Source organism: Oryx dammah, unplaced genomic scaffold (assembly GCF_014754425.2).
Source record: "Oryx dammah isolate SB20612 unplaced genomic scaffold, SCBI_Odam_1.1 HiC_scaffold_26, whole genome shotgun sequence".
NCBI lineage: Eukaryota > Metazoa > Chordata > Mammalia > Artiodactyla > Bovidae > Oryx > Oryx dammah.
The window spans coordinates 37,900,906-37,920,264 of record NW_024070210.1 but is presented as its reverse complement, the minus strand read 5'-3'; the positions used below and the strand labels follow the sequence as shown (position 1 = coordinate 37,920,264).

At 44.2% G+C, this 19,359-nt stretch overlaps 1 protein-coding gene across 1 annotated transcript in view; it reads right to left on the bottom strand.

Moving 5' to 3' along the window:
• Window positions 1-17,986, bottom strand: part of SQOR (sulfide quinone oxidoreductase) — a 54,483-nt gene extending 36,497 nt beyond the window's left edge. The window contains exon 1 of the mRNA XM_040226445.1: window positions 17,845-17,986. The gene's annotated coding sequence lies outside the window, so the exon portion shown is untranslated. The remainder of the gene's footprint in view (window positions 1-17,844) is intronic.
• Between the last annotated feature and the right edge of the window lie 1,373 nt (window positions 17,987-19,359).

Here is a 19,359-nt window from a genome sequence, read left to right as displayed (position 1 = left end):
AATCTTTCAGTTATTTTTGCTCTTGAGGAAACTGAGGGGTCTTTGTATGGGTCACTATTATTTTATCTCAAGCCCACAACAGGCTGGGCCCTCTTTGCTTGGGGTTTCAATAACCACAAGGCCATCTTTTTAACATATCACCTTCATGGAGACTGCCTGTTGTCTGTTTTCCCTCTTTGGTTTTGAAAGTTTATATCACCTTCACCTTCATATAAACTTTCAAAACCAAAGAGGGAAAACAGACAACAGGCAACCACCAGCATTCGCCACCTACCCCATTTCTCCTACCTGCACTCTGGGCTCCAGCTTCCCTATCAAGCTTACACAGAGCTGTGAAGTCCTGAAGTTCTGGATCTCTGTGTGCCCCAGTCTCTGAGACACAAGTGAAGCTCATCTACACATAGCATGGGTTGGGCTTACACCTAGTGCCCAGGTGGCAAAATGCCTGGAAGGCTTGCCTCCTTCATTAGCTCCTCGCCCTTGGGCCTTCTGGCCTGTTAACTAAGGCTTTTGCAGCCAAAGATGGAGAAGCGCTATACAGTCAACAAAGACAAGACCAGGAGCTGCCTGTGGCTCAGATCATGAACTCCTTATTACCAAATTCAGACTCAAATTGAAGAAAGTAGGGAAAACTGCTAGACCATTCAGGTATGACCTAAATCAAATCCCTTATGATTAGACAGTGGAAGTGGGAAATAAATATAAGAGCCTAGATCTGATAGATAGAGTGCGGGATGAACTATGGAATGAGGTTCGTGACATTGTACAGGAGACAGGGATCAAGACCATCCCCATGGAAAAGAAATGCAAAAAAGCAAAATGGCTGTCTGGGGAGGCCTTACAAATAGCTGTGAAAAGAAGAGAGGCGAAAAGCAAGGAGAAAAGGAAAGATATAAGCATCTGAATGCAGAGTTACAGAGAATAGCAAGAGATAAGAATGCCTTCTTCAGTGATCAATGCAAAGAAATACAGGAAAAGAACAGAATGGGAAAGACTAGAGATCTCTTCAAGAAAGTTAGAGATACCAAGGGAACATCTCAGGCAAAGATGGGCTCGATAAAGGACAGAAATGGTATGGACCTAACAGAAGCAGACGATATTAAGAAGAGGTGGCAATAATACACAGAAGAACTGTACAAAAAAGATTTTCACAACCCAGATAATCATGATGGTGTGATCACTTATCTAAAGCCAGACATCCTGGAATGTGAAGTCAAGTGAACCTTGGAAAGCATCGCTACGAACAAAGCTAGTGGAGGTGATGGAATTCCAGTTGAGCTGTTTCAAATCCTGAAAGATGATGCTGTGAAAGGGCTGCATTCAATATGCCAGCAAATTTGGAAAACTCAGCAGTGGCCACAGGACTGGAAAAGGTCAGTTTTCATTCCAATCCCAAAGAAAGGCAATGCCAAAGAATGCTCAAACGACAGCACAATTGCACTCATCTCACACACTAGTAAAGTAATGCTCAAAATTCTCCAAGCTAGGCTTCAGCAATACGTGAACCGTGAACTCCCTGATGTTCAAGCTGGTTTTAGAAAAGGCAGAGGAACCAGAGATCAAATGGCCAACATCCGCTGGATCATGGAAAAAGCAAGAGAGTTCCAGAAAAACATCTATTTCTGCTTTATTGACTATGCCAAAGCCTTTGACTGTATGGATCACAATACACTGTGGAAAATTCTGAAAGAGATGGGAATACCAGACCACCTAACCTGCCTCTTGAGAAATCTGTATGCAGGTCAGGAAGCAACAGTTAGAACTGGACATGGAAAAACAGACTGGTTCCAAATAGGAAAAGGAGTACATCAAGGCTGTATATCGTCACCCTGCTTATTTAACTTCTATGCAGAGTACATCATGAGAAACGCTGGACTGGAAGAAACACAAGCTGGAATCAAGATTGCCGGGAGAAATATCAATCACCTCACATATGCAGATGACACCACCCTTATGGCAGAAAGTGAAGAGGAACTAAAAAGCCTCTTGATGAAAGTGAAAGAGGAGAGTGAAAAAGTTGGCCTAAAGCTCAACATTCAGAAAATGAAGATCATGGCATCCGGTCCCATCATTTCATGGGAAATAGATGGGGAAACAGTGTCAGACTTTATTTTTGGGGGCTCCCAAATCACTGCAGATGGTGACTGCAGCCATGAAATTAAAAGACGCTTACTCCTTGGAAGAAAAGTTATGACCAACCTAGAGAGTATATTCAAAAGCAGAGACATTACTTTGCCAACTAAGGTCTGTCTAGTCAAGGCTATGGTTTTTCCTGTGGTCATGTATGGATGTGAGAGTTGGACTGTGAAGAAGGCTCAGTGCCAAAGAGTTGATGCTTTTGAACTGTGGTGTTGGAGAAGACTCTTGAGAGTCCCTTGGACTGCAAGGAGATCCAACCAGTCCATTCTGAAGGAGATCAGCCCTGGGATTTCTTTGGAAGGACTGACGCTAAAGCTGAAACTCCAGTACTTTGGCCACCTCATGCGAAGAGTTGACTCATTGGAAAAGACTCTGATGCTGGGAGGGATTGGGGGCAGGAGGAGAAGGGGATGACCGAGGATGAGATGGCTGGATGGCATCACTGACTCGATGGACCTGAATCTGGGTGAACTCTGGGAGTTGGTGATGGACAGGGAGGCCTGGTGTGCTGCGATTCATGGGGTCGCAAAGAGTCAGACACAACTGAGCGACTGAACTGAACTGATCATCAGTTATTTACATCTCTCCACCAAATTACTTCCAGAAGACAGGATTCAATAAGAAAAAGTATGGAGAGACTGTCATAACAGTAACAGCTAACACTTGTTGAGCATTTTAGTTGTACTTATGGTATCTCAGAGACAGACTCCTTACGATAACTTTGTAAAGAGAGTGTTAGTATCCCCATTTTACAGAAAAGAAAACTGAAGTTTAGTGTAAAGTGGAGTACCTGCTTAAGGTCACATGATTAATTGAAGATGAGAGTTTAATTCAAACTGACTCCTCCGTTGAGGAGTCTCACAGCATTAGACTTAAGAGATAACTCAAGGAAAATGCCTACCAGCTGAATTTTATTTACATTCAGATATAATATAGATTACGCCCCATGGAGTGAGATGGGAGAGAATATATGCTATTAAATTTTAGTTTACTAAGCAAATTGGAAGAAAAAATTTAAGTTTTGGGGGGAATGAGCCAGGTAGAATAATAGTATTGACATTAATATAATCTTAAGGGCTCTTAAAATTTAAAAATACATACTGATATTCTTACAGTTTAAATCATTTGGATTTCCTTGCAAATATTACAAGTGGCAAGTAGGTAGGAGTGTCGATGACACAAGATTGGCCATGAGTTGATAATATTTTTTAAATTTTAATTTTTTATTGAAGTATAGTTGATTTACATTTCAAGCATATAGCAAAGTGATTCAGATATATATGTATGTGTGTATGTATGTATATATACTTTTTCACATTATTTTCCATTATAGGTTACTATAAGATATTGAATATAGTTCCCTGTGCCCTACAGTAGTAGGTCCTTGTTGTTTATCTGTTTTATATATAGTCTGTATCTGCTAATTCCAAATTCCAAATTTATCCCTGCCCCTCCTTTCCCCTTTGATAACCATAAATTTGTTATCCATGTGAGTCTATTTCTGTTTTTTAAATAAATTCATTTGTACCATTTTTTTCAGATTTTACATATAAGTGATATCATACGATGTTTGTCTCTGTCTGACTTACTTCACTTAGTATAATAATCTCTAGGTCCATCCATGTTGCTACAAATGGCATTATTTCAGAGTTGATAATAATTTAAAGCCAATTTATGGATTTATATGGGCATTTCTTGTAGTAATCTGTGTTTTTTGGGGATATTCTGGAAAGTTTCCACAATAAAAAATTAGAATGAATGAAACAGCAAACAACTGCATGTCAGGATGGACATTAGCTTTGCTCTTTAGTCACTGAAATGCTACGTCTATGCATATTTCAAGTAATAGCAAGATAACAGAAATACAAGTAGCAACACAATTATAATCATACTTCCCTCCCATGTTCCTAGAACTTTACAATTCACAAGGCCCATACCTGAGCCTACACTGGAGGTATTGATACCACTTTACAAATGGGAAAACTGAGGCTCAGAGACCCAAGGTGATCTCCCAAAAGTCACTTGAATCTGCAGCAATACCAGAGCCACAAAGAGTTCTTTCTGTGTAAAGCAACTTTTCCTGAATGCCCTAAGGAGCAGCAATGCAGGCATTAGAAGGTGCCAGAAATTCAGAGGTGGTAAGCTCCCAGTCTGGACCTTCTCCAGCTCTAGATCTCTGGACGACCTCTTTGCTAGGCCCTCACATGCCATGCTCCAGAAGGGCAGCCTTATAGGCAGATCCAGGGACGCCTATACAACTTGGGGGCCAATTTTACAGATACAAAATTAGATAATATTGAATGAGAAAATAAGTCACAATAAATGTCTGGATCCTTGGTGATTTAGGATTCTTCTGAGATCTCTGTTACTCATGGGAGTGTCAGCATTTTTGTTTTATTCAGACCTTCAGCTAATTGTATGACACCACCCACATTGGGTAGGGCAACCTTCTTTACCCTGTCTACTAATTCCTCCAGAAACACTGCTCATAGACACACCCAGAATAATGTTTAACCAAATGTCTGTGCACCCTATGGCCCAGTCAAGTTGATACATAACAGTAGCCATCACACCCTCTGACTTAAACTATCAGAGGGAAATTGTCACCATGATTGGATTGCCATAAAAATGACACGCACTGCCCCTCAAAATGCTGCTGCTGCTGCTAAGTCGATTCAGTTGTGTCCGACTCTGTGTGACCCCAGAGACGGCAGCCCACCAGGCTCCCCCGTCCCTGGGATTCTGCAGGCAAGAATACAAGTGGGTTGCCATTTCCTTCTCCAATGCATGAAAGTGAAAAGTGAAAGTGAAGTCGCTCAGTCGTGTCCGACTCTTAGCGACCCATGGACTGCAGCCTACCAGGCTCCTCCATCCATGCGATTTTCCAGGCAAGAGTACTGGAGTGGGGTGCCATTGCCTTCTCCGCTCAGAATGCTATGGTTCCTTAATGTGATCACATCTCAATCTGAAGCACATGCAAGTCAAGTCTGTAGGCATATCTGCAGCATTTATCAGTGGCACTGGATAAGACACTTCCTGAAAGCTTCCTGGAGATATTCTGAATCCTACTGTATTAATCATGTTTTTAATTTCTGTATTTTATGACTGTTTGACATCTGGGGGCTTTATTGAAGGTGAAGTCGCTCAGTCGTGTCCGACCCTTTGCGACCCCGTGGACTGTAGCCTACTAGGCTCCTCCGTCCATGGGATTCTCCAGGCAAGAATACTGGAATGGGTTGCCATTTCCTTCTCCAGGGGATCTTCCCGACCCAGGGATCGAACCCAGGTCTCCCACACTGGAGGCAGACGCTTTAACCTCTGAGCCACCAGGGAAGCTTTAGTCCCAAAGAAACACTGTTTCTAGGACTAGCCAACTTCTAAAAATGTGAACACCTCAGTCTGGAAGCACACCTTTGGTAATTACACCAGCCAACCCAAAGCCCAAACCTGAACCACTCCCTCTATCTGGCTTTTACATTCCAGAAGGCAATATTCCTCGCCCCTAATCATCCCAGGGCCAGACATCAAGACAATGAGGGCAGCCCCTACAGTCCAGAGTCCACTAAAATTATTCAAACTAGCCAGCACCAAACCTGGTCAGTCTGCTCCCCCTGCCTCATGAAAATCACACCATAGGTTTTGCCCATGAAAAGTGAAAGTGTTAGTCACTCAGTTGTGGCCAAGTCTTTGCAACCCCATGGACCATAGCCCTCCAGGCTCTTCTGTCCATGGGATTCTCCAGGTAGGAACACTGGAGTGGGTAGCCATTCCCATCTGCAGGGGATCTTCCCAACCCAGGGATCAAACCCAGGTCTTGATTCTTTACCATCTGAGCCACCAGGGAAACCCAGGTTTTGCCCATGCTTTCCCCTTAATTTGCCTGCCTCCTGACCAATCTGGGTGCTTCCCCATGTGACCCAGTGTGGTGGAGCAGGCGTCCTGTTCCTAGGGAACTGGGAGTCAAAGCTTCATCTTTCATGGCAGTCATCTGATGGGCTCGCCTCACCATGCCTGATTGAAAACAAATCTCAGGTACATTTTAATATACTTACACTAAAATGCATTCACTACTATTCAGTCAGATGGAAGATTTTACATGTTTAACAAATTTTGCTCTGCTCCTCCTTACAAATCCACTCAACTGTCAGGTGGCATTTAAAAAGCAATTTAATTATGTATTTCTGTTGAATGCTATAATTATGTGAATGAGTGGGCCAAATTTTACAATTAAATAACACAGCTACAGTATGATTTTTTAATGCAATAATTACTCCTGAAGAATACAGCATGGGGCCTTCCTTTCTTTTGTCACACTCTTTCACCTGCAGTATTGAAACAAGATATCTTCTCCACCAAGGAAAGTTCTCTCATCTTTTTTACTCATTTAACCTTGATAAAAAGGAAAGTGTCATCAATCAGAAGTGCTCAAAAAACATTGTCTAAGCTATATTTTTATTTACAGATTTGTCTCCTACACAAAAGGTATTCAGATTAAATTACATTTAGCAACACTAAATGTGCAAGTATATCTTTATGGAAAGAGTTACATGAAATTTGCATCATCACAGTTCTGCTATAGCTAAGAGTGTTTCCACAAGTATGTATTGCATACCTGCTACACACAAGGACTTGTGCTGACACATAGCAATTTCCCCATCTACCCTGGTCCCATTCCCAGTCTAGTAGCTTTAGATGCTAACGGAAGAACAGCAGAGCTTGCCAGCAGCTGATAATGCAGGCCAAGAGCAAGGTGAGCCAAATTTCAGGGGAAAGTTTTGTTTTTTTTTATGTTAGAAGGTCTAATTTAAATATTGGAAAATTAAAGGTAATGAGCTGTGTGCACATCTTTTTTTTCCTAGCTTGAAAGTGTTTATGTTTTCCTCCATACCCAATACAGTTTTTCTGAATGAAGTTCTACTTTCATTCATCACGTATACATCTGACATGTAAAGGTACTAAATAAATCCAGCCATCTGTTAATTCACTCTATGGCCTGAACATTTGTGTCCCCCAAAAAATCCACATGTTGAAATGTTAACTCCCAAGGAGGTGGGGCCTCTGGGGTTGATTAGGTCCTGAGGGTGGAGCCCTCATGAATGGTATTAGTGCCCTTATAAAAGAGGGTCCAGATAGGTCCCTCACCCTTTTTACTATGTGAGGACACAAAGAAATGACATCGGCCCTGACCCAATCATGCCAGTACCTTGATCTTGGACTTTCCAGGCTCTAGAACTACAAGAAATAAATTTCTGTTGTATATAAGCCAGTTAATCTTTGGTACAGGCTTCCTAGGTGGCTCAATGGTAGAATCCACCTGCCAGTGCGGGAGACACCAGTTTGATCCCTGGGTCTGAAAGATGCCCTGGAGAAGGAAATGGCAACCCACTCCAGTATTCTTGCCTGGGAAATCCCATGGACAGAGGGACCTGGCAAGCTACAGTCCATGGGGTCACAAAAGAGTCAGAAATGACTTAGCAACTAAACAGCAGCAGCAGTCTGTGGTACCATAGATCCCCTTATTCACAGCTTTGCTTTCCATGGTTTCAGTTATGTACAGTGAATGGCAGTCCAAAAATATTAAATGGAAGATTCCAGAAATAAACAATTCACATAGTCTAACCTCCATGCTACTCTGAGTGGAGTGATGAAACTTTATACCATCCTGCTGCATCCCACGTGGGACATGACCTCCCTTCGTCCAGCTTATTCCACCAGTTGGTCACCTAGTGGCCACCTCAGCTATCAGATAAACTGTATTGCAGTGCTTGTGTTCAAGTTACCCTTCTTTTACTTAATAAAGGTCCCAAAACACAAGAGTAGTGATTCTGACAATTTGAATAAGGCCAAAAAAAAGCCATAAAGTGCTTCCTTTAAATGAAAAGGTGAAGGTTTTCAGTAAAGGGGGAAAAAGAAAAAAAAACCCTATGCTGAGATTGGTAAGTGGTATGGTAAGAACAAACCTATCATGAAATTGAGAAGAAGAAGAAAAAGAAATTCATGCTAGTTTGCTGTCACGCCTCAAACTGTAAAAGTTACAACCCCAGAGTGATACGTGCTTAGCTGGGATGGAAAACTAAATTTATATTAAATTGATAAATAAGATTTTGAGAGATGATATTCACACGACTTTCATTATACTACACTGTTCTAATTGTTCTATTTTATTCTTATTGTTAATCTCTTATTGTACCTAATTTATAAGTTAAACATTATCACAGATGTGTAGATAGAGGGAAAAACAGTATATACAGGATTCAGTACTATGCATGGTTTCAGGAATTCACTGAAGAGGTCTTGGGACATATTCCCCCACCAATAAGAGGGGGCTACTATATTTGTTATAGGGGCCCAAGTGGGCTAAGGCAGTGACTGAGATCTTATCCTTCATTATGACAGGAGCTGTGCTGGATGCTGGGAATACAATAGTGAACATGTCACACCAGGTCCTTGTGCTGACAGAACTTGCATTCTAGTGGAATAGAGAACACATTAGTCCCTCACCCTCCACTATAACACCTTCCTGAAATGCTCCCTCCTCCCGTTTCTTCATCTTAGCCACGGCCCAAAGTCCAGCCCAAGTCCCAGCTTCTGTAGTGCCTCCAGCCAGGCTGGTCTACAAACTGTGGTACCTATCCTGCCCTTCTTAGAACTTTCTTGTAGTCATCGTTTATTTGTTGGCATTTTGATGCATCTGTTTTCCCAGAGAGTCTGAAATTGCCTGATGGTTTGAGACTCTGGTTCAGTGGTTCAAGACTCTGGTCCCATCTATCTTCACAACACTTATGGAGTATCTGAGTCCTTCTTGTCATCTCTTGGGTCCAGACAGTTGGGGGCAGCAGGCAGAAAACCTCTGTACCCTACCAAGAGTGTAGCACTCTCTAGCCACCTTCTCAGGAACAGCTGCCAAAAAATGAGGCACCTGTATTTTTCACCACCTACATCATCTCTGGATTGGTGGGGAAGAAAGTTGGGGTTGGTTTCCAAACCTCTGGGTTTATATCCCAGTTCTTAGACATAACTTGAAGGAGCAAAATGCAATGTAATCAGTAGGAACTAAACACCTCTGGTGTTTTGAGGAGGGAAGAAATAACCAATGACAGTTTGGTGAAACAGACATGATCTGAGCAAGAGATAAAACACTGGCAGCATCTGGACAAGTGGAGATGCTATGCAAGGGTACAAGGGAGATGGAACAGCATAAGTAAGTAAAAGAGTGGGCTACCACCCTCCAGGCCTCTCCCCAGCCCCCTCTGCTCTCTCCAAGCCCTGAGAGCTAACCTGTGAGATGGGCATCAGCTGGCCTCCCTGGTTCTCCGGCTTCCAGTTAGAGTCAGCCAGTGGGAGGCACCAGTAGATTAGAGGATGGGAAAAGAATGAAATTAGGATATTTGTTGCCCGGACCCCTCCCAACCAAGCTTCGGCTCAGCAATACTAGATTGTCCCAGCCAAAGGCCTTGGCTCTTGTGGGGTGGCCCTCTTCTCAGCTACAGTTTTTTCTCAAGGTGCCAGTAATCACTCCCTCTGCTTGCTTCTTCATGCCCCAAATCAATACATTTGCCTCACTACTCTTGCTGGTTCCCCTTAACCCTGCCCACACCTTTGTAAACAGTTGTTTCATTAAACCCTCTTAACAGCCTTGAGCATGCCAAGTATTTCCCAAGACTCTGACTAATAAGCTGGGAAGGCCAACCAGAACTGACTGACATTGAGAGGAGTAGATAATAAGGAAACATCACAGTCCAATTATAAAGGGCCATGCTAGCGAACCGAGGCTTTATACTGAAAAACAAAAAAAAAGTTTTAAGAAGTGATAGAACAGAGGAGGCAGCTTTGAAAAAATGAATCTAGTGTCAGGGAGAAATTAAATTGAAGGAGAGGCAAAACCAGGTCTGAAAATCAGGAAACTAATGCAGAGGTCCACGTGTAATGATAAGGGCCTAATACAGTGTTAGCATTAGAAATACAAATAAAAATTTAGATAAGGCAGAGAAAAGGGAAAGAGAATGATTGAATGAGAGGTAGGAAGGGCCCCTTCAGGAAAACAAAACAAAAGCCAAAGTTGACATCTAGGCAGCTGAAGAGAGAGGAATTGTTTGGGCAGAAACAGGGAAGTCTAGGCCAGGGCCTGTCTGAGCTAGTCTGGGACAGTTAGGAGATTTAGGAAACAGAATCACCTAGAATGAGCATGGCACAACTGTGGGCAAGGAGGAAGGGAGTCTAAACCAGAGTCCACTGGGAAGAGGGAGAAAGAAGACTGGGTGGGCATACATTAAGTAAAGTTTGGGGTTGGAAGCTTAATCCTAGACAATAGTCATCTAATCTAAGGGTCACAAAGAAGCAACCTGCAGTCCCAATGCAGACCAGAGCTGTGTTTTGTTTGACTCACAAATTCTGCCTAAATTCTGAATTAGTAATGTGAGAACATTACTAACCCAATATTAAAAATTTTGAATATGCCAGGTGGTGCTACTGGTAAAGAACCCACCTGCCAATGCTGCTGCTGCTGCTGCTAAGTCACTTCAGTCATGTCCGACTCTGTGCGACCCCATAGACAGCAGCCCACCAGGCTCCCCAGTCCCTGGTTCTCCAGGCAAGAACACTAGAATGGGTTGCCATTTCCTTCTCCAATGCATGAAAGTGAAAAGTGAAAGTGAAGTCGCTCAGTCATGTCCGACCCTCAGCGACCCCATGGACTGCAGCCTTCCAGGCTCCTCCGTCCATGGGATTTTCCAGGCAAGAGTACTGGAGTGGGCTGCCATTGCCTTCTCTGAACTGCCAATGCAGGAGACATAAAAGACACAGGTTCAGTCCCTGGATTGGGAAGATGCCCTGGAGGAGGGCATGGCAACCCACTCCAGTAATCTTGCCTGGAGAATTCCATGGACAGAGGAGCCTGGAGGGCTACAGTCCATAGGGTTGCAAAGAGTCGGACATGACTGAAGGGAGCACACACACACACCTTCAAAATTCCAGATCGTTGGCCTCTCTGACAACACTAAGCCCACATTCTCCCATGTCAGCTCTCAGCTGGAACTGCCCATCTGTAGACTGGTCACTGCCCATCTACACCCTGAACGAAGTTAAAGCTCATCCAGCCCCACATAGCCAAGATTCGTATTTGTTACTGCTCAGCCCTGGCTGCGTATGAGCTGTGGTCCCTGCTAACGGCAATGAGAGCCCTTGAAGTTCTTAAGGAAACTGAAGAAGACCCCCGCGGGGGAGTTGAGAGGATGACTTAGAGCAATTCAGTTGAATTCAGCATTTTTGAGTGTTTACTATGTGCCAGGCACTGTGCTACACACTGAGGAGCCCGGGATGAGTAAGAAGACCAGGGATATAAAGATCATTCAGTAGCTGATTCAGAAATTTAGGAACCAGCCAGGGTTTGGAATAGACATGAGAAGAGAGACGAAGGTGTGAATCCAAAACCGATGTTGAAGCCATTTTTGTGACAAATTAGCCACAGCGGATAAAGAAGGAAGGATGTGAAATGGGACCTTGCTCTGGGTGGCTATATGGAAGAGAGGGTGTAAGTGAAGCAAAGTGCAGCAAAGGTCCAAAGCACCAGGGGAGAGAAGGAATCCACACCCTTTGAGAACCTTCAGAGCCAAAGGAGTGGAGCCCACGGAGGGATTATACAGGCAGCACCCTTCCTCTTGGCTCACCTCCCCTTGAGTAATGATATCGCCTGTGTATTCAGGAACTGGATTACTATTTTGTTAACAAAGAAAATGGAGCAACCTTCATTTAGGCCTGCAGGGCCATGTCAGAACTCTACCTCTAGAGCTGTTGCAATGTCAAATGTTTGTTTAAACATTAAGCTGTGAGACTAGTGCTCTAGGAGTGGACCAGGAGCAAATAGACCCAGGAAACAATTCCACACAGCTCCTTGATGATTCAGGGCTTAGAATCACATTGGGGTTCTTTAGTTCTCTAGCTCTTTAGGAGGGAACTGTAGGAATTTTCTTTAAAGAATTGCTGATTAAGAGTTACTAATGAGGACGCAGCAATGAAACACTGGCTTCCTTTGCTGCTGAGAAATTTCCTACCAGTTTCCCTAGCCTATATACATTTTACAGTCAGAAAGCTGTATAATAGGGAAGGACTGATGATTTCCCCAAACCATACATTAACTAAGCAGAAAACAGAAACTCTGTTCATGGGAGGGAAATCAGCTCACATTACAGCCCCAGAAAAGGGGAAAATGTCAGTCAATTGGATTATTGCAACTGAAAATTTTCAGGTTTTGACTGAATTATATGGGGGGAAATGCTTTGATTCCTTGCTTGCTTTAGCCAATGGGAGCTTGACCTCTCATGTTCTAGTGCATAAAATATCACAATTTGGCTCCCCTTTAACCCCACCATTCACAGCTGGCCTTCAGTCAAGTAACTATACTGAAGGTTTCAACATGTGCATAAGCCTGTGCATGTCCATCTGGAGACTGTAGAGCAAGGATCACAGGAGAGCGGGAGCCTAACATAGAATTAATTTGCTTCCAGTCACACAGCAAGGATCCAGCTTTGCCTTGGTCTCCTGAACCCACTCAATGATCACAATAAAAGTATGCATCAGCCTCAGGAGTGCTGTGATTCCCACTCAGAGTTTCACATACAAGAAGACTCTAAGGAATGGAGTTTCATTATAAATAGGGACTGGCCAATTTGTCAGGCATATTGTTGCCTGGAATCCAGCATGTGAGGTCTTAACACAATGAGAAGGGACTCTTTAATTATAAGTTATACAAGTGTTCTTTGAATGTGATTGAAGAGATGCCAAATTCAATCCTTTAATGGTTAAGACAGAATGAGGGGGTGCCAGGTAACAGGTGTGCCAGGCTCCTCAAGCTCATGTCTTTCCTACATCTAGATTAGTGACACAGTTCCCCACTACTGCATAAGCCTTGTATGAGGATATGTCAGCAGTCAGAGACCCAAATCCACATTCCAGGTAGTGCCAGGTAGAGCTCATCCTTAACTATTCTGGGTTATGTTTTCTTCAACAATGGAATAAAGGATTGAATTGCATAGGTTCAAAGGTCCCTTCCTTCTCTAAACGTTGTGATCCTCTAAATGAGGGGGAAAGGGAAACAGGTTCACAAGCAGATGCTCAAATGGGAATACTTGTTCTACTAACTCTTTAAACTGATTGGGCTCTGAATTATTGCAGCAAAGAATGACAAGGGTTTGTTGCCAGGACTTGAACATAAACAGAATAGGAACCATATCTCCCTTTCTGTTCCCCCAAGTCTGACCATGATTCACTGGGAGTCGCTGTGCACTATCCCAGAAACAATGAAAACATCAGAAAAAAAAATCACCAAAGGTTTTCTATGTGACAGGACAGGTTATGTTCTTCACATAATTTCTCACAACAACCTAAGAAGTTGGTATTATTACCCCTGTTTTATAAGTAAGGAAACAGAGACACTGTGGAGCCATAAGCAAGTCACAACCATTTTGAGTCCATTTCCAGAAGTGTAAAATAAGTCACTGCGTCCAGCTGACTTTAAAGGCCCCTCCTTCTCTGTGACTCAAAACAAGCTTAGATTTGACCACATAGACCTTGAAAGGCTCGTGACTACCGTGCAAACCCAATTGGCCAGAAAAGAGGATGTCTAGTCCCCCACCTCGAACACCATTCACAGGCTCACAGAAACACAAAACCACATCTACTAAACCCAGAACCTCCTTGAGATGCTCTCACATTCTGTACTGTAAGCAAGGTGATTATTAAAACCCATTATTTTCCTACGAAGACATCATGGGCTGCCTTAAAGCAAACTGCCAAGGAAAAGAGAAAGTACATAGAGTGAAATCACCATAGGCCCCAGAAGTTAGAGACTGGTCCCAGGATAAAAACAGAGGTATCTTCTCTCCATTACTGTAGATAGGGCCGGAGCTTGCTGCATGAAATGAAAGCTCCCTGAGGACCAAGCTAGGGTCAAAACTTGGAAAATCATTATGATTAAAAAGGAATTACCCCCATGGTCCTTAAGAATCATCACCAGCACCATCAACCCATCACCCACCATCCAATTATAAAGCATCTGCTCTGTACATGGCTCAACAACTAGGCTGGTCATTTGCTTAAGATGTCAAGTTCTGTTTTTTCCTAACTGTCAGGGTCATGAAGGGGAAGAAGGCCTTAACAACCTCAGACAGGATCCAAGGGACAATACAGAGTGTCTCTAGAAAGAGCGTATGAGATTCTCTTGGGTAGGTAAGGGGGAGGGGTCCTAAGAGAAACTGAAGGAACTGCTGGGATCACGACTCAGAATAGAGTGCCCAGATCTATTTACTTGCTAGAGCTGCCCTTAAAAACAAAACCAAACAAGAAAAAAAAGAAAAATGGCTAAATGACAGAAATTTATGTTCTAACTGTTCTGGAGGCTGGAAGTTTAAGATCAGGGTCCCTTGGGGCCCTATGTAAAGGCAGCAGTATAATATTTTTATATATTAACCAACTCTTTTCACTTTGATATTCCTAGTTACCCTGAGAGTCAACCCCACTCAGGCAACCAGACATGTGGCACGGAGGGTTCATCCCATGGATCTGCAGAACCAAAGGGTCAGGTGCTTAAGCTTTTGTTTTCAAAGGGCAAAGTCCAGATTTAATTAGACTGCTTCATCAGGCTATCCTACAGCAAAAATTGAATCAGAAATGTCAGTGGCTCTGCAAAAGAAAACTTATTTGAGCTGAGCCTTCCTCCTCCATCTTTTAGCAACATCATTTGGAACATAGAGCCTTGAAGATCAGTGTAACCTTCAAGAAAAAGCTTGGAAGGAAGAAAGAGCTCACATTCCATCTAACATTCCTCAGCCTGTATAGTATTCTGCTCAGGCTTTCATAACAAGATACCACAAACTGGGTCACTCAAACAGAAGAAATTTATTTACTATTCTAGAAGCTGGAAGTCCAAAACGAAGGTGTCAGCATGTATAGTTTCTCCTGAGGCCTCTCTCCTAGCCTGGGCCTCCTTACGCCCTCATGTGGTCTTGTCTCTACATGCACCCCTGGTGTCTTTTCCTTTTTTCATAAAGACACTAGTCATAATGGATTACGGTCCTACCCTTATGATCTCATTTAACCTTAATTCCCTTTTTAAAGGCCCTCTCTCTGAACAGTCAGATTCTAAGATATAGGGATTAGGATTTCGACATATGAATTTTTGAGGGGATGCAATTCAGACATAAGTATTTGCCCTTTCCAAAGTTGCGGCCATAGAGAGCCCCAGTGTGCTCTAAATTTACTGTTCTTTACAAAGTTCTCTCCCCATCTTTCCACCCCAACTTAGCAATTTTACAAAGTAAGTCACAGGGGTCCCTGGCTGAGTCTGGTTTTCCTCTTCCTATTAACATCCACATTTATTGGATTACATAGACTTTTAAGGCTGGGCATTAAGAAGCAGCTAGCTGGCTTTAGGTCTAATCTGGCCAGCCTGTAGCAACTTCCATCTACTGCTCCTACTTACCAAATCTTTAAGGGTCATAGAGGAGTTATGTAATGTGCAATGGGGCAGGGGAAGGTGAAAAGAAAAGAGGAAAGAGAAATGTGCCACTGGGCCCAGAAATGCCTCATCATGGGTCAGGCTCCACTCCCTATAAGACAACTTCCTGTGTTACATCACATCAAATTAACGAGCCTAGACACAGGTAAGATGGAGGAGAAACTGTTCTGCAAAAGAGTTCTAGTTTCCTATAAACATCAAGTTTCGTTTTCTCTGGCAGAACACTAGTCACAAAGACCCACATAGACCCAAGGGCCCTGACTGACATTTCAAGCATTCCAGCTCCAGATGTGTTCAGCCACTAGGAAAAAGAAACCCCAGATTATTTTAAGCAGAGTCATTTCACAAACCACCAGCTGTCCCCTGGATAAATTCTGAGTGTTTTATAGTTGTAGTTACAAGCAATAATTTCCAATGTATTTATTCATTCAAAAAATATTTATTGACTAATTTCTGGAGAAGGAAATGGCTACCCATACCAGTAATCTTGCCTGGGAAATCCAATGGACAGAAGAGCCTGGAGGGCTACATTCCATAGGATGGCAAGAGTTGGACCGGACTCAGTGACTGAACCACCACCACATTCTATGTACCAGGACTGGGGACATAATGGCAATGGCTTGGGATCCAGAGAGGGACACAAGTTCTAGTAAACAGTACTTATTTCACTCCTTTGTGCCAGGTATAGCACTGGACACCTTAAATACAGGGGAAGGTGTGATTATCTCCACAGTACAATGAAGAAGTCAAGGTGAAAAGAAGTCCAAAAGACAAGCTCATGCTGCTAGTCAGTGGAAGCCTCAAGATCAGAAGTCATGTGACCTGACTTCCTGGGCAGTGCCTTCCACTTAACCAGGAACTTGCATAGAAAATAAACATTTACATCTTCATCTTCACTAATCTCTAACTGAAATTTAGCACTTTCTTCCATTTTAAATAGTGGCTCAGATGGTAAAGAATCTACCTGCAATGCAGAAGACCTGCGTTCGATCCCTCGGTGGGGACGATCCCCTGGAGAAGGGAATAGCTACCTACTCCAGCATTCTTGCCTGGAGAATCCCGTGAACAGAGGAGCTGGGCAGGCTACAGTCCATGGGGTCACAAAGAATCTAACACAACTGAGTAACACTTCATTCTTCTCAGGCAACAAACCCCAGCAGATACATGCAGTACCTATGACTTTATCACCAACAGAAATCACAGATATTTTCTTATATTACAGGCATTACCCAAATCTTGAAATATTATTTATGTTTGTTACTATTTCAAAATTATGACAGCTATTAGATCCACTGCTAGATGATGTTACTTAATGCATTATTTTTAAAAGGCATATATGCTACTATACTACATCAATTCTCTTAATAGTTGGACAAGTGATTTGGAATAGGTTTCCCTTATAACACTCTGCCTTTTATTTTACACCTTCAAAAGCACTGAACATAAAAGCGGTCCCTAGTTTCCCCAAAACTGCCAAAGTGGTACATGGCACAAAAATGGGTCAGAACCCTACACCACAGCAATGGGCAGCCCAGGCAAATCCAGAGCTCTGCTCCCTGTGTCTTTGAGTACGAGGCTAGGTTGGGATTTTTATTATTAAAAGAGAGAAACGAAGAGAAAGGAAAGCACCCCAATTTCACCAGAGAACCCTTTCTACCAGTTCCTGTTTAGCACAGGCCCTAAATGCTGGTTCCAGCCATAGCTGAAGGATACTTCTTGAGCCCCCGCCCCTCCATCCCACAGACTATGTGGATAGACCGGCCCCACTGTGGGTAGACCAGCAGACGTCACCTCCTACCCCGGGGGGCTGAGAACCCCTTGCGCGCTGGGACCACGCCGGAGTGACACAGTCAACAAGTGGAAGATGCCAGAAATTCCTACACACCAGGGCACCAATAAATTCCCATTCACAAGACCACGGATACATTGGTTTTTAACCTCCCCTCGCAGGGCAGCAGCTCCACGACCCCAGGACGTCGCAAGACCCGGGTTCCAGCAGGGGGCTGCAAGAGCTGTGGATGCCGCGGGTGGAGAAAAAAAGTGTGAAGCGGAATGGAACGCGATGCACAGGGGCCGCGCTGTCCCAGATGCGGGACAGAGCTGGGTTAACAATCGGCTTTAGAGGTGACCTCTCTCCCCGCCGGGTCCCTTTTCCCTGGCCAAGTGCCTGATATCGGCCGCGGGATGCCTCTTACCCAGAGGTGCACGGAGCCTCGGGCCACAGCGTTGGCGCAGTAAAAGCTGCCGCTGCCGCTGCCGCTTCCTGCGAGGGCTCGCGGCCTCTGCTGGGGCCCGTGCGGTCCCTGGGCGGAGGCTGGAGGCGGGGAGAGCGAGCCTCCCCCCGCTCCCCGGAAAGTTCCGGAAAGGTCCCGCCGCTGCCCCGCCCGGCGCCACAGCCCGGGGAACCAAGGCCAAGTGCAGGCTACACCCGGGCTTCCAGGGCGCACGGGGGACAGCCGGGGGCGCGGGTCAGGCGGGTCAGGGGCACTGCCGGCAGGGCAGACTCGCCCCTACCCGACAGTGCACTGTGCGGTGCAGCTGGGACCCCTTGGTGCCTCAGAGGAGGGCACGGAGGCCACCTGTCGCCGCCCCCCATCCCCACTCCCGTGTGCCTACACTGTTGCGTAACTGGGAGGGGCAAAGGTGAAGGCGGGTCTGTGGGTAGAGGCCGGGCGGTTTGTGTCGGGTCCTCCAGTGAGCCCTGTGTTCTCATCTGGTCCCCAGGGCTGTCCAGAGAGACCGCTTTCCCGCTCTTCTTTCACACTTAAAAGGTAACCGAGGCTGAGAGAAGCCCCCAAACTTGCCTTGGTAAGCAAGCTCCAGGGCAGCGCTCTCAACCCTAGGATGGAGGTCACGGTGAGCAGGCTTTCAGACACTAATCTCCATGCAACGTTGGGTCCTGCTTTCATGAATGGACATTTTCAATTGGCTGCTCTAAGTAGGTGTGAAACGCAGGTGAGTAGTTCTCCACTACGTCAGATCTAGAAAGCCTTTTTATAACATATAGGATGTCCAGAAGTCTTACTGCAACTTTAAGCTTTAATAATTTCAGATGCGAGTTAACAAACTTTCCTTTAAAAAGTGCCTTGAAAGTTTATTTCTTTTACATTTCATTCTGTGAATTTTGAATAATCTCTTTTGAATTTTTTGTTTCAACCAACTTTTTAAGGTGAAATCCTAGCAAACCAAAAATTGACGCAATCACAGAGAAGTAGGAGCCTAATAAGGTTGAACTTCTGAGCTCCTCCCTCTGGTTTTGTCTTGTTAGGTTTATCTATTGAGGTAACGCTGGTTTATGGCATCTGGTCCCATCACATCATGGGAAATGGATGGGGAAACAGTGGAAACAGTGTCAGAGTTTATTTTGGGGGGCTCCAAAATCACTGCACATGGTGATTGCAGCCATGAAATTAAAAGACGCTTACTCCTTGGAAGAAAAGTTATGACCAACCTAGATAGCATATTCAAAAGCAGAGAGACATTACTTTGCCAACAAAGGTCCGTCTAGTCAAGGCTATGGTTTCTCCTGTGGTCATGTATGGATGTGAGAGCTGGACTGTGAAGAAAGCTGAGCACCGAAGAATTGATGCTTTTGAACTGTGGTGCTGGAGAAGACTTTTGAGAGTCCCTTGGACTGCAAGGAGATCCAACCAGTCCATTCTAAAGGAGATCAGCCCTGGGATTTCTTTGGAAGGAATGATGCTAAAGCT